This window comes from Cyprinus carpio, chromosome B1, assembly GCF_018340385.1.
Source record: "Cyprinus carpio isolate SPL01 chromosome B1, ASM1834038v1, whole genome shotgun sequence".
In the NCBI taxonomy this organism is placed as follows: Eukaryota; Metazoa; Chordata; class Actinopteri; order Cypriniformes; family Cyprinidae; genus Cyprinus; species Cyprinus carpio.
The window spans coordinates 14,641,443-14,654,802 of NC_056597.1; the positions used below are offsets into that span (position 1 = coordinate 14,641,443).

Consider the following 13,360-nt stretch of genomic DNA (forward strand, 5'->3'; position numbering starts at 1 on the left):
TTGGATTTGATTGACGTGCTGTTCCGGATATATGGCAGTTTATTTTGGCATTCATCTGTCCACATGAGTATGATGTGCCATGGGATTGTGTTTCATGTACTGTCAATCACAGTGTGGGAAAATAACACTCGATTAGAAAACCTGTCCAAAATCTGAATATTAACAGATGAGTAGGCCTATTGGAAAACATGACTCATATAAATTCGTTAGAAAAACAGCGGCCTCAATTTAATGAAGCTTTGACCCACATTATGGATCTTGATATTTTTCCAAGGCACTCATTAAATGTGTGTTGGGAGCGTGGACATTTGGGACGTAAGAAAGTTATGGAAATAGCGTGATGCATATCTGCGCACTCAAGTTTGTCCAGCTCGCGTGCAGGTGGAGGCTGTTTCTATTCCAATTCCAAGTTCACGCACTCCCTACTGTCAGTTCCCGTGTGCCTTTGCGCTGACCGCTCTAGCCACATGTGCATCTCTAATTCGCCTAGGGAACATGTGATTCATGCTTCCATTCATTTGGAATGACAGTTTTAATCCTCTATTAAATTTTAATCCACAACAATCAAACGAATCAAATATACACGTGCTTACTCAATGCATAATATGACACTGATAAATCCTTGTGCCACAGACATTGTTTCACAGCAAATGCGCACATTTGATATTGCATTTATATTTACTTCTTGAGTTATTTGGGATAATGAGTTATTTATTAGCAACTGTAAATAATTTACTGTTTGAGAAGCCATCCACAGATGCTGTTTTACAAGAATCCAGTGATGAACCTGGATTAGTAGTGATAACCTACATATTTTAAGAGGTGAGTAAATCAAATGCAAACTGCTATGATAATTTCTTGGTTTTTAAAAGCAGTGTCATGTATCTGAATTTGAACTTTTTGTCAGGTGGGTAGGAAGAGTGTTATTGACTCCTTGGAAAAGATAGGAAGCCCTTGAGACAGAGAGTGGAAGACCAGATACCTGTAGTTGCTCATCTGGAAAAAAGAGAGTGTCAGAGAGATTGCAAACTTTTTCATTAGGGAAAATATAAGAACAGGTAAGAGAGACCATGATAAGATTGAAGAAACATCCTGACAAAAATGTTAGTTATTGTTGAATGGATGCTAGAAAATGTCTAATCCATATTAGTCATTTATGATCAACAGTTATTTAATTAGTAAGGCCAATTCATCAAACATTAATTAAAATAATAATTGTTTATTTAAAAAACAAAAAAAACAAAACAACAACAACAACAAAAAAGAACCAACCGTTTACATTATAAAGATGCAGTTGGCTTATTTGTGACACTGTATCTTATACACCCTTTTTGACTTTTCAGTTTGCAATTTAGAAGCGAGATTGATGTTATTCCTTTTCAGTATCATATTGATTGGTTGGTTGATTTATTGATTAATTGATTGTTTGATTGATTGATTGTCAATTACTCTACATGTTTAAAGCAAATATTAAGTTTCTGAGTACTTGAGCACTTTATACAGGTGCATCTCGATAAATTAGAATGTCGTGGAAAAGTTCATTTATTTCAGTAATTCAACTCAAATTGTGAAACTCGTGTAATAAATAAATTCAGTGCACATAGACTGAAGTAGTTTAATTGTTTGGTTCTTTTAATTGTGATGATTTTGGCTCACATTTAACAAAAACCCTCCAATTCACAATTCAAATATCAACAAATTAGAATACTTCATAAGACCAATAAATTTCCTTCTGGAAAGTATGTTCATTTACTGTACATGCACTCAATACTTGGTAGGGGCTCCATATGCTTTAATTACTGCCTCAATTCGGCGTGGCATGGAGGTGATATGGAAGCCCAGATTTCTTTGACAGTGGCCTTCAGCTCATCTGCATTTTTTGGTCTCTTGTTTCTCATTTTCCTCTTGACAATACCCCATAGATTCTCTATGGCAGGGTTATTCAAATCTTACCCTCGAGGGCCAGTGCACTGCAGAGTTTAGCTCCAACCCTAAACAAACACACCTGAGCATGCTAATCAGAGTCTTCAGGATCATTAGAAAATCACAGGTAGGTGAGTTTGATCAGGGTTGGAGCTAAACTCTGTAGTGCACTGGCCCTCGAGGGTAAGATTTTAATAAGCCTGCTCTATGGGGTTCAGGTCTGGTGAGTTTGCTGGCCAGTCAAGCACACCAACTCCATGGTCATTTAACCAACTTTTGGTGCTTTTGGCAGTGTGGCAGGTGCCAAATCCTGCTGGAAAATGAAATCAGCATCTTCAAAAAGCTCGTCAGCAGAAGGAAGCATGAAGTGCTCCAAAATTTCTTGGGAAATGGGTGCATTGACTTTGGTTTTCAAAAAACACAATGGACCAACACCAGCAGATGACATTGCACCCCAAATCATCACAGACTGTGGAAACTTAACACTGGACCTCAAGCAACTTGAGCTTGAACTATGAGCATCTCCACCCTTCCTCCAGACTCTAGGACCTTGGTTTCCAAATGAAATACAAAACTTGCTCTTATCTGAAAAGAGGACTTTGGACCACTGGGCAAAAGTCTAGTTCTTCTTCTACTTAGCCCAGGTAAGATGCCTCTGACGTTGTCTGTGGTTCAGGAGTGGCTTAACAAGAGGAATACGACAACTGTAGCCAAATTCCTTGACACGTCTGTATGCCTTGACCCCAGCCTCAGTCCATTCCTTGTGAAGTTCTCTCAAATTCTTGAATCGATTTTGCTTGACAATCCTCACAAGGCTGCGGTTCTCTCGGTTGGTTGTGCATCTTTTTCTTCCACACTTTTTCCTTCCACTCAACTTTCTGTTAACATGCTTGGATACAGCACTCTGTGAACAGCCAGCTTCTTTGGCAATGAATGTTTGTGGCTTACCCTCCTCGTGAAGGGTGTCAATGACCATATTCTAATTTGTTGAGAGATCATCACCCATCCCCATGATTGTGTAGCCTAGTGAACTAAACTGAGAGACCATTTCGAGGGCTCAGGAAACCTTTGCAGGACCATATACTAAACAAACTCAACATTCTCACCATATTCTGATTTGTTGAGTGAATTAGTGGGTTCTTGTTAAATGTGAGCTAAAATCATCAATCATCACAATTAAAAGAACAAAATACTGAAATAAAACAACTATACCACCACACTCACACACATTTAAATTCAACAATATACAGGAGATATAATGTAGTTTGTCAAATAGAGATCGTCTTTTTTTTTTTTTTTTTTTTTTTTAAAGACAACATTATTCACATTAGCTCCCTACTTGACGGTTTGTTTGTTTTTTTGACAGATAAATCTGACAACACATTTATAAATGGCAGTCACTGTTTTCATTTAGTGTGGATTGTCTCACTTAAAGGTGCTACTTTATGTTGGAAGTCACACCTGGTTTTGACACAACAGGGACACAATTTTACAGTGGACTCCCCTGTCCACTCTGCACCTGCTGGACTGGCTTGACATCTGAAGAAATGCACAAAACACACACACACACACACACACACACACACACACACACGCACACAAACACACACAAACACACACAATGAACAATTACCACAGAGACAGCTGAGGCTTCCAAAACAAAGTCCCTCCTTGAAATTCAGAATGATCGAAGCAGCCACCACAACTGCTGGACATATGGCTGTCCTCCAGTGCCAGATGAATGAGTGACAGTGTGTGCTGGGGGAGGAGTGCTGTCCCGCGGCCTGTGTGATTGCAGTGCTCACCCATAATCTGGGACGTCTCTCTCTCGAGTCATTGTACGTGTAGCGGGCGACCAGAGCCTTGTTTTTAGGTCAGAAGAGGATGTGCGTTGTGTGTGTAGTTGCAGAGAGCTCTTATTGTATGCAACCCACAGGCTTTAGCACACATTTCAGGTTTACACTAGAGTGGTATTTGTTCAATTGGTACCACTGTTCACAAACACACTTTTACCTCTGTTGAGTGAAGAGAGTTGTGTGGAGTGAAGACGGTATGGTACTAGTTGGACGAAGATGCTTTTGAACCTTTTTTACAACCACAAGTGTCAATGTTTTTAATGCAATGAAAGCAAAGAAATCATATTATTTATTTATTTGTCAGTCATTTGTCATATACATAATATAAATGGGGTTGAGTCAGTAAGATTTTTTAATGTTTTTGAAAAAAGTCTCTTATGCTTATCAGTGCTGCATTAATTTAATAAAAATGCAGTAGAAAAACAGAAATATTATGAAATAATATTAATTTAATATTATTAATTTTATATAAATGTTTTCTAATTTAGCTGAATTTTTAGCAGCCATCACTTCAGTCTTCAGTGTCACAATTTCTTTTTTTCCATAAATGATTATAATATGCTGATTTTGTGCTGAAGAAACATTTCTTAAACAGCTGTTGTGCTTACAGTTTTTTTTCTCTCTCTCTCTATAGTTAATTTTACAACTGATGAATTTTCCACAGCTCTCTCTCTCTCTCTCTCTCTCTCTCTCTCTATTGTTCCGGATCATCTATTTAAAATGTAATGTTTGTAGTGCTCATAATTCTGATACCTAGTCATGTAGCTTCTTTTAAAGGGGTCATATGATGCTGCTAAAAAGAACAATATTTTGTGTATTTGGTATAATGCAATGTGTTTATGGGGTTTAAGGGTTAAAAAACCACATTATTTTCCATATACCGTATTTTCCGGACTATAAGTCGCACTTTCCATAATAATTTTACTCATCCTGCGACTTATAGTCAGGTGCGACTTATTTATCAATTTATTTGACATGAACTGAGAGAAATGAACCGAGAGAAATGAACCAAGAGAAATGAACCAATAGAAAACATTACCGTCTCCAGCCGCGAGAGGGCGCTCTATGCTGCTCAGTGCTCCTGTAGTCTACCACTGAAAACAACTGAAAACTGTTAACCGAAATATTAACTTAAAGACAACTGAGAAAGACTGAATGCAAATAAAATGCCCCCAAAAAGAAAATCCTATTCTGCAGATTACAAACTGCAGATAGTAAAATATGCAGCCGAAAACGGTAATCGAGCAGCAGAAAGAAAGTTTGGAGTGAGTGAGAAACTTGTGAGGGACTGGCGTAAAACAGAGGTTACTCTAACTCAAATGAAGAAAACAAAAAAAAGCTAACCGCGGGCTGAAAGCAAGATGGCCAGAGCTGGAGGAATGAGTCCACAGATGGGTGCTTGAACAACGCGCTGCCGGGAGAGGCTTGTCAACAGTGCACTGAGCAGCATAGAGCGCCCTCTCGTGGCTGTAGACGGTAATGTTTTCTCTTGTTTCTTGGTTCTAAATAAATGTGACTTATAGTCCGGTGCGACTTATATATGTTTTTTTCCCTCGTCATGACGTACCTTCTGAAACGCTTCAATTTCTACAAATCTAAATTATACCAAAAACAAAGTTTCTACTGTAATGTTAATTATAGTTTCTCCTCTATGCCCTGCCTTCTGAAACGCTTCAATTTTTACAAAGCTCATTGGTCTGAAAACCGAGGTGTGCTCTGGTTTGCCAGCTATTCAGTGCATTGTGATTGGCCAAATGCCTCAAGCGTGTGACAGAAATGTTACGCCCCTTAACATACTATGCCGTCTCCCAGGCCAGCAGCATGAGACTCAGTCCAGCTGCTCTGCTCGTGCACATCCCATCATCAGTTCTCTTTTAGCAGTTCAGTCAATGTACTGTTAGGAGTAACTGAATAACTTGAGATATTGGTTTATTTCGCGTCAGAGGAAGTGTAAGGCACGTTTATAAACCGAATAACAAAGTCATTTGTGGATTAGTGCGTACTGGAGACGCAAACTGTTTCAAACGATTCAGTTCGATTTGGTGAACTGGTTCGACTGGTTCACTAAGAAGATCCGGTTGAATAAAAAGATTCGTTCATGATCCGGACATCACTAGATGAGACAAAACATATAAAACCCATTACAAACGAGGCATTTGTTGCATCCAGTGGGGACATAATTACTGATTATAATGACTTATACTGTCTTTTTACGAGTTGCGTATCGCACCGCATAAACATAAAACCATGTCTGCATTTGTGATCTGAGAAACAAACAACAACCCTACTCTACTGCTCAAAACTCGCTTTTGAATCATCATTGGCAAATTATTTAAATATAAAAAACGTACCTACAGGCTGTGAGTCAGAAGTGCCAGACTGTCCTTGCAAAGTTTGAACTGCCCAACTTTATAGAAACAGCCGTTGTACCACAGACGCCTTGCAGGCTACTGGTTCAGGAAACAGCCCTCATCCTCCATAAAATGCTTAGCACACATCTGAATATTTGGGTTCTGGAACAGTGTTGAAATGCAACTTAACCACTGATTTCTAGTCGTGTCCTCTTTTGGAAGGCCAAACAAAGTAGTTTTGCTTTTACAAAGAAACACACAGCGACTCCACAACATGGCAGCAGTGGCAACGAAGAAAAAAAAAAGTTATGCCTTCTCTCTTTCCGTGAACATTTAGGAGGCGTTATGCAAATCTTCCCACATAGTGAGTTAGAGAGGTGAAGGCATGGTAGAACGAGCCTTTTTGGGGGGTGTGGTTGACCCTTAACTTTTATAAAGAATATTTCTTTGGATTTGAGACTTTAGTCTTTGCAACTTTACAGATCTTCTTTATGCACCAAGAGCTTGTAAAACTCCAAAGAGAAAGGAAAAATTTAAATCGCATCATATGACCCCTTTAAAATATAGTTGCCATAGTAACATTCTAGGACAGTTAAATTCAATTCAAATTGTTGTCGCTTCATAACGTTACAGTTGAACCGCTGATGGCAGATGGACTATTCTGACGATGCTTTTCATATGTTTCTGGACCTTGACAGTGTATTTTACTTGGCAGTCTATGGGACAGTCACAAGCCTCCCTGTTTTCATCCAAAATATCTTAAATTGTGTTCTATATATCTGTGTTCTAAATATCTTTAAAAAAAGCTTTTACGGGTTTGGAACAACATGGGGGTAAGTGATTAATGGCAAATTTTCATTTTCATCATATCTCTTTAAAGCATGTAATGTGCTTGTAGGAGTGAATTCAGTTGCACTCACAAAGTAGCCTGTATCTTTATTTCTACTAAGTGGGCCTCAAGTGTCACAAACTGGAGATGTTTCTTCAGTTGCACTCACAAAGTAGCCTGTATCTTTTCATATCAAAGATTTAACCAAAAAACCTACAAAAAATGTTTCAGTTGCACTCACAAAGTAGCCTGTATCTTTTCATATCAAAGTGTGAATGAAACTACGTGCATGCAATGTTGTGGTCAGTTAAGTCATGATGTTACCAAAACGGTGATTAAAGTGCGTACATGAGCAGAAGTATACAAAACATACGAGGATTAAGCAGGGCCGCAGCTGGGGTTTGCGGCACCCCGGTGCAGGTTGTACCCGTGGGCCCTGTTTGAAATTGCGTAAATAGCACAAATATACAAATTAAACAATATTTAAGTTGTTTCAAGTTTGCAGGTGTCCGGGTACCGAAACTCGTGGGAGCGGAGAGAGGCCGGTGGAGTAAGTGATTATGAGCGACACCTGCACCACTCACCGGTCTCAAGTCCCACGGAGGAGCCCCGGAAGGATAAAAGGAGGAGTAACGACAGTGCAAGATGAGAGAGGACCAGGCCTGGACTTTATTTTGTTTTTTGGTTCTGTTTGTGCACGGCAGTCAACAGGGCTGTCATGCTATTTTGTGTTTGTTTATTTTATTATTTAAAATATTTAAATTTTTGCCGGTTCCCGTCTTCTTTACCGACCTACGAATGTTGTTACATTGGTGGCGAAACCCAGGAGGAAGGAGGTCAGAGATCCCTCGACGCTGTGGTGAATCCGCGGTGCCATCGAGCATGGTGGAGCAGTCTACCGCCATGGACGCTCGAGGCGGTGGGCTGGAGTTGCTGGAGGGGCGGACAAACTCGCTGCCGACCGCCTGAGATGTGGAGAGATGGCTGCTGTCTGTAAGGGAGTAAAATAGTAAATGATGTTTATCTAAAAGTGTAACAATGCAAAAGTTTTTCTATAGGTTTAGGGTTAGGGTTGGGTTAGGGGATAGAAAATATTGTTTGGCCAGTATAAAAGTAATAGAAGTCTATGGAAAGTCCCTACAATTCACAGAAACAATGTATGTGTGTATTTGATAACTGAATTGTATTGTAAATTTATGATGACTGGTTTACTAGATGTGTGCTGTATAGCTTAATTTCTGCTTGAGTTGTTGACAGTGTTCTCCCACTGCATTCACCATTAAGCCTGATATAATTTGTTTGTCACAGATTACTCTGTGTTTGTATTGGCTGACTCTTGTTTTCCCGTATGTTTTCTGCTCTGAATTCATTACTTGCCCAAGCCCTCAGACGTGGTGTTTATAGTTCTCTGTGGATTGAAATGGATTTGCGGTGGTGGGTCACCACTGGTTGTGTGCTGCTGTGCTGAGTTTAAGGGAAAGGATTAAAGATCCCAACAGCAGCCTACTTCCGTTTCATTTTGACTTTAAGCCCTGTCCAGTGGAGAAAGGAGAGGGACTGGCTTCAAAAAAGATAGTCTGAGGGATTTGAGATTTGAGAGAGGTTTTTACACTCAACATGGAAGGAAGCACACTGGGGATTCTTGCTTGGTTACAATATGTGTTTGTACTGAAACATAACTACAAAGGACAGTGGTTACCAAAAGTTTTATATTAATACATTTAATAATACTTTAATTGTCAACTTCACACAAAGTAAACATTTTCCAGATAATATCTTAATAATTTTCATTAGGCAATAAGCTGAACAAGGTAACTGTCCCATCTTGACTCTAATCTTTTACCGGCATATAGTGTGTTTCAAGGGAGAGTTAAGGTAAGAGTGCACTCTACTGTAAGAAACATCCTCTCATTTCATGCCCCCATGAGTCTGATCCCTCTGCACATTTTAGTAAGAACTTTTCAGTTCTTTCCTCATGTGTGCCCCACTAACCATATCGTAACCTTTAGCGTTTAAGAGAAACTCAAAAGTTATTTCAGTTCAGCTGAATTTTTAATCCACTTCCAAGGATGGAACACTGCCTGTTCTGTGTGATATTTGATTGGTTTCCTAGAAATATCTTAAAGGAATCGTTTTCCCAGAAATTAAAACTAACTGAAAAGGTACTCACCCTCAATCCATCCAATATGTAGATGAGTTTGTTTCTTCATTGGAACATAAATGGAGAAATTTAGAAGAATGTTACTCACTCACCAATGAATCCATTGCAATGAATGGGTGCCATCAGAATAAGAGTCCAAACAGCTGATAAAAACATCAGTAATCCACAATTTTTTTTTTTAAAGAGAGTAATATGAGCAGATCAAGCACCATTTACAAGAAAAAATTTGCACTGTGGGCTATTTTGGCCAGACATGACAGTTCAGAGTTAAAATGCCTTAATGTTTTATTTCTTACAAGCACACAGCTTTTCACTTCACATTAATTAATGGACTAGAGTCGTGTGGATTACTTGTGGATTATTGCGGTGTTTTATCAGCTGTTTGTACTCTCATTTTGATGGCACCCATTCAATGAGGTGATGTAATGCTGAATTTCTCCAAATCTGTTCTGATTAAGAAACAAAATAATCAATATCTTGGATAGCCTGAGGGCGAGTACATTTTCAGCAGATTTTCATTTTTGGGTGAACTATTCCTTTAAGCATTCAATCTTCTGAAAATAGTCTTTAGATCACGCTTTACTACCTGCTGCACTGTTGTTGTCTTTTACATGTGGTTATCCTCAGCATGTATGCATTTGCTTATTAACAGCATGAGGAACATCACAGTAGGAATCATAATCACATCCATGTGCTAAAACCTTATCATATAACTTCTGGGTTATACCTTAGTTTAGGGACAAATTCTCACTATTAATTAGCTGCTTATTAGCATGCTTATTATTAATATATTGGCAGTTTATTAGTGCTTATTAATGCAGAATTAGTGCTTATATAGCACATATTCTGCATGACCATATTCTGCATCCCTTATACCGAATACATAAACTTAACAAATACCTTACTAACTATTAATAATAGCAAGTTAGGAGTTTATTGAGGCAAAAGTCATAGTCAATGTTTTGTTAATAGCGAGAATTGGACCTTAAAATAAAGTGTGACCAAATGCTGATTTGTCTTTATTTGTAACTATTTTTTTCTTCTGTGCTTACAGTCCCTTTCCAGTTTGGAGAGGGATATATAGGGCATTCAATCTGTCAATGTCCCCTGTCTTTCTTTTCTAACCATTGTAAGCGATAATGTGCTGAGAGGCTGGTAAATTTCAGGAAGTTGGTGATGTGTGTTTCTGTTCTGTCACATCCTGCTGTGCTCAAGTGTCTGTATTTGTACACACGGCTGCATCTGTAACCCCCTGTAGAGCTCAGGTGTTCTGTCTCACACATGCAGATCAGTACACACACACACACACACACAATATCTTTCAAACTGGTTTTTAGTCTACCTTTGATTCCTAAACATTGAATGTTAGATGCTTTGTTGACTTATAATTAGAAAAATCCAGTTGTGTTGCGTTTTGCTGGCTTGTAGAGCATAGGTTTAGGTGAAGTTTAAATGTAAAATAAAATGTTATATTCATTTGTCAAATATAAATGAATGGTAAAAAGTTTGGAATCAGTGTTTTTTTTTAAAGTAGTCTCTTATTCTCACCAAGGCTGCATTTATTTGATCAAAAATACATTAAAAACAGTAATAGTGTAAAATATTTTTACAATTTTAAACTCTTTCTATTTTAATATATTTTAAAAAGCCATTTATTCCGGTGATTGTAAAGCTGAATTTTCAGCAGTCATTACTTCACTCTTCAGTGTCAGCCCTCAGAAATCATTCTGACTTTCTGGTTTGGTGCTCAAGGAACTTTTTGATTAAATAAATGCAGCCTTGGTAAACAGAGAGACTTCTTTCAAAAACATTAAAAATTCATTATAAATCCAAACTTCCAAATGAAAATAAAAAATGTATGTGCTGTGGTATTATGTCAGCATGCATTGCTACAACTGAAAACCGAAAAACAATAGCAATCTCAAATTTCTATTTCACAAAAGATGTTTTCTGTTATCCCATTTGTAAGCAAAATGTCTTTACCTTAACAACTTTCAAGGATTAAATAAGCATGTCAGCTTGGAAAGTTAATTAAACAACTCCAGAGTCAGGTTCTCTGACCTGTACAGTATTTTAATGGTCTGCTCCACATCACTGTCAGTGATAATTTTTCCTGCTGTGTTATTAATGCTGTTTTCAAGCAATTTGCAGCTTGCTGCGATTAAGCTTTGAACTTCCTCACTGTTAGATGTGACATGAATGAAGCATACCATAAGTCTAGTCTGAGTGGAGCTAATGGAGCAGTGTGTGTCAGTCTGTGAGTGAGCGGGTGTGTTTCTGCTAATGGATAGGGGGTAGTGCGTTGAGAATTGTGTGCATGCGTGTACAGCTTGTATACATGTGTGTAGAGCTGAAATAGTGTGATGACTGGACGGAGTTCTGTGTGCGTGTGTGTCTAGCCACTAGAGGTGAGAGACAGTGACCCGAAAAGCAGTCAACATGAAAGGCACTGAAATCACTCATGCCTGCAGTGGGCATCACAAAACATGTTCTTTAAAAGGCACAACACGAGTAACACATAGCCCGATGACTTCTTTAATAGACCTCACTACCACACGTACTTGTTTACTTGTCCTCAGGACCCCTCTCTCAGTCTTTTGGGTTGCATTCCCCCCATCTTTTCCATCTGTGCCTATCCGCCTCTTTCTGTGTTTTTACCTCTTTATGACACCCTTCTCCCTCCCATTCATTCTCTCACTCAGACATATTTTGTTTGGGGTGTGCTCATTCTTTGTGACATTTTTGTCTGTGTGCATCACTCTCAACCTGTGCCCCCCTGCTGCTGGAGGAAGTTAATGTGTACACACATACACACATACACTTGTACCTGAAGTGGAGCTCTGCTAATAGTGTTTTCCATCAACACAATCTCATAAGCATGTATGGAGAGTTTGAATTCAATTCAAATAATATTCAGGACTTAATATGCATGATTTACCAGGTTGTTCAAAAGAAAAAAGCATGTTTGTTTTTATCAAAATGTAATGAATTTAATAGCATTCTCTATCTCTTCTTTTCTGCTTAAAGGGATCCTAGATGGTAGTTCAACAAAACTTACAATTCATTCCATACCCATATTACTGTTTTTTCTGCAGCACTTTAGGAAAGTAATTTAATTAATATTTGGGAGAAATCAGTGCAACGGCAATACTTTGTGGCTTACTTTTTGAAATGGAAGTAGCGACAGATTTATTGATGTTTGCCCTAATTTACTGTTAAAACTGCTAAAATATTGTTTTGTTTTCAGCACAGCCAATTACAACACTGGGAACAAATTATTAGTAAGTTACACTTTTACTACACTCAGACACTCTTTGTAAAACAATAAACAAAATCACAACATTCCACCAAACCAACAAAATCAACCCAAAAATTTGAAAAATTACAAAAGAATTAAAAACACACAAACACAAACATTTGTAACATTTTAAGTTCGTCATGTAAATTTCTCTGTGTAGACCAACTGAAAGCTGCTTGTGACTTGCTTGTGTGCTTCTTACAATATTCGCTACACTATTGACAATAGACATTGGACTAAGTAATTGTGCCTTTATCACTAGTATCTATTGATATGGATTAAGCATGATTGTCTACAAAAAATGAATTCCCTTACCTGTCCAACAAAAAAGAAACCACTTGGGCATCACAACTCAGCTACTGAAGTGACTTTAGAGGCAACAGCCAATGAACATGAGTATTTTCATTGATGTTTAGTAAAACACTGCAGGACACATCATTTCAACATGGCAAAATACATTGGTGGGTGACCTGCAACATATATAAATGGGTTCCACTTTATACAAGGGGGACTTGACTACTGTGTACTTGGATTTAAGTTAATTAGCACTTACTGTGTACATACATGTCTTTACATTGTACTTATATTTAAAAAAAAAAATGCCCGCATGCAATTCCATAAGTAATTAATTTCTGTAATTACATTTACAAAACTGTTATGAGTGCAGTCTTCATCTCATAAAAGTACAGTATGTGCCATTTAGACAACATGAAAAACACAATTTATTTCCTAATGTGTAAAAATTTTCACTTGAGCAAACTACTGAATGCACCCTTATTTATAGCGGATGTTTTTATCTCTAGTATTTATTTCTGGTAGGAATTTCAGAAGTCAAAAATGTAATGACACCAGTCTTTCTGCAGAATCCTCAGTATTGAGTTACATCTCAGTACGGTGCCCACACACTGCCTGAATGCTCACATGCACATTTGTGCAAATGAT

The 13,360-nt window shown here is 38.1% G+C and overlaps 1 protein-coding gene across 4 annotated transcripts in view; it reads left to right on the plus strand.

Annotated features, from left to right (window-relative positions):
- The window catches only part of LOC109082585 (melatonin receptor type 1A-A), a 48,414-nt gene that overhangs the window by 2,069 nt on the left and 32,985 nt on the right, over window positions 1-13,360 (plus strand). Inside the window, exons 2-4 of one of the 4 annotated variants that reach the window (XR_006153719.1) lie at window positions 748-822; window positions 908-1,058; window positions 3,290-4,060. The exons of 1 other annotated variant lie outside the window; for it this stretch is intronic. The gene's annotated coding sequence lies outside the window, so the exon portion shown is untranslated. Of the gene's footprint in view, window positions 1-747; window positions 823-907; window positions 1,059-3,289; window positions 4,061-13,360 lie in introns of those variants that run through there. 2 more of the 4 variants (XR_006153718.1, XR_006153720.1) reach the window with 2 other exon arrangements.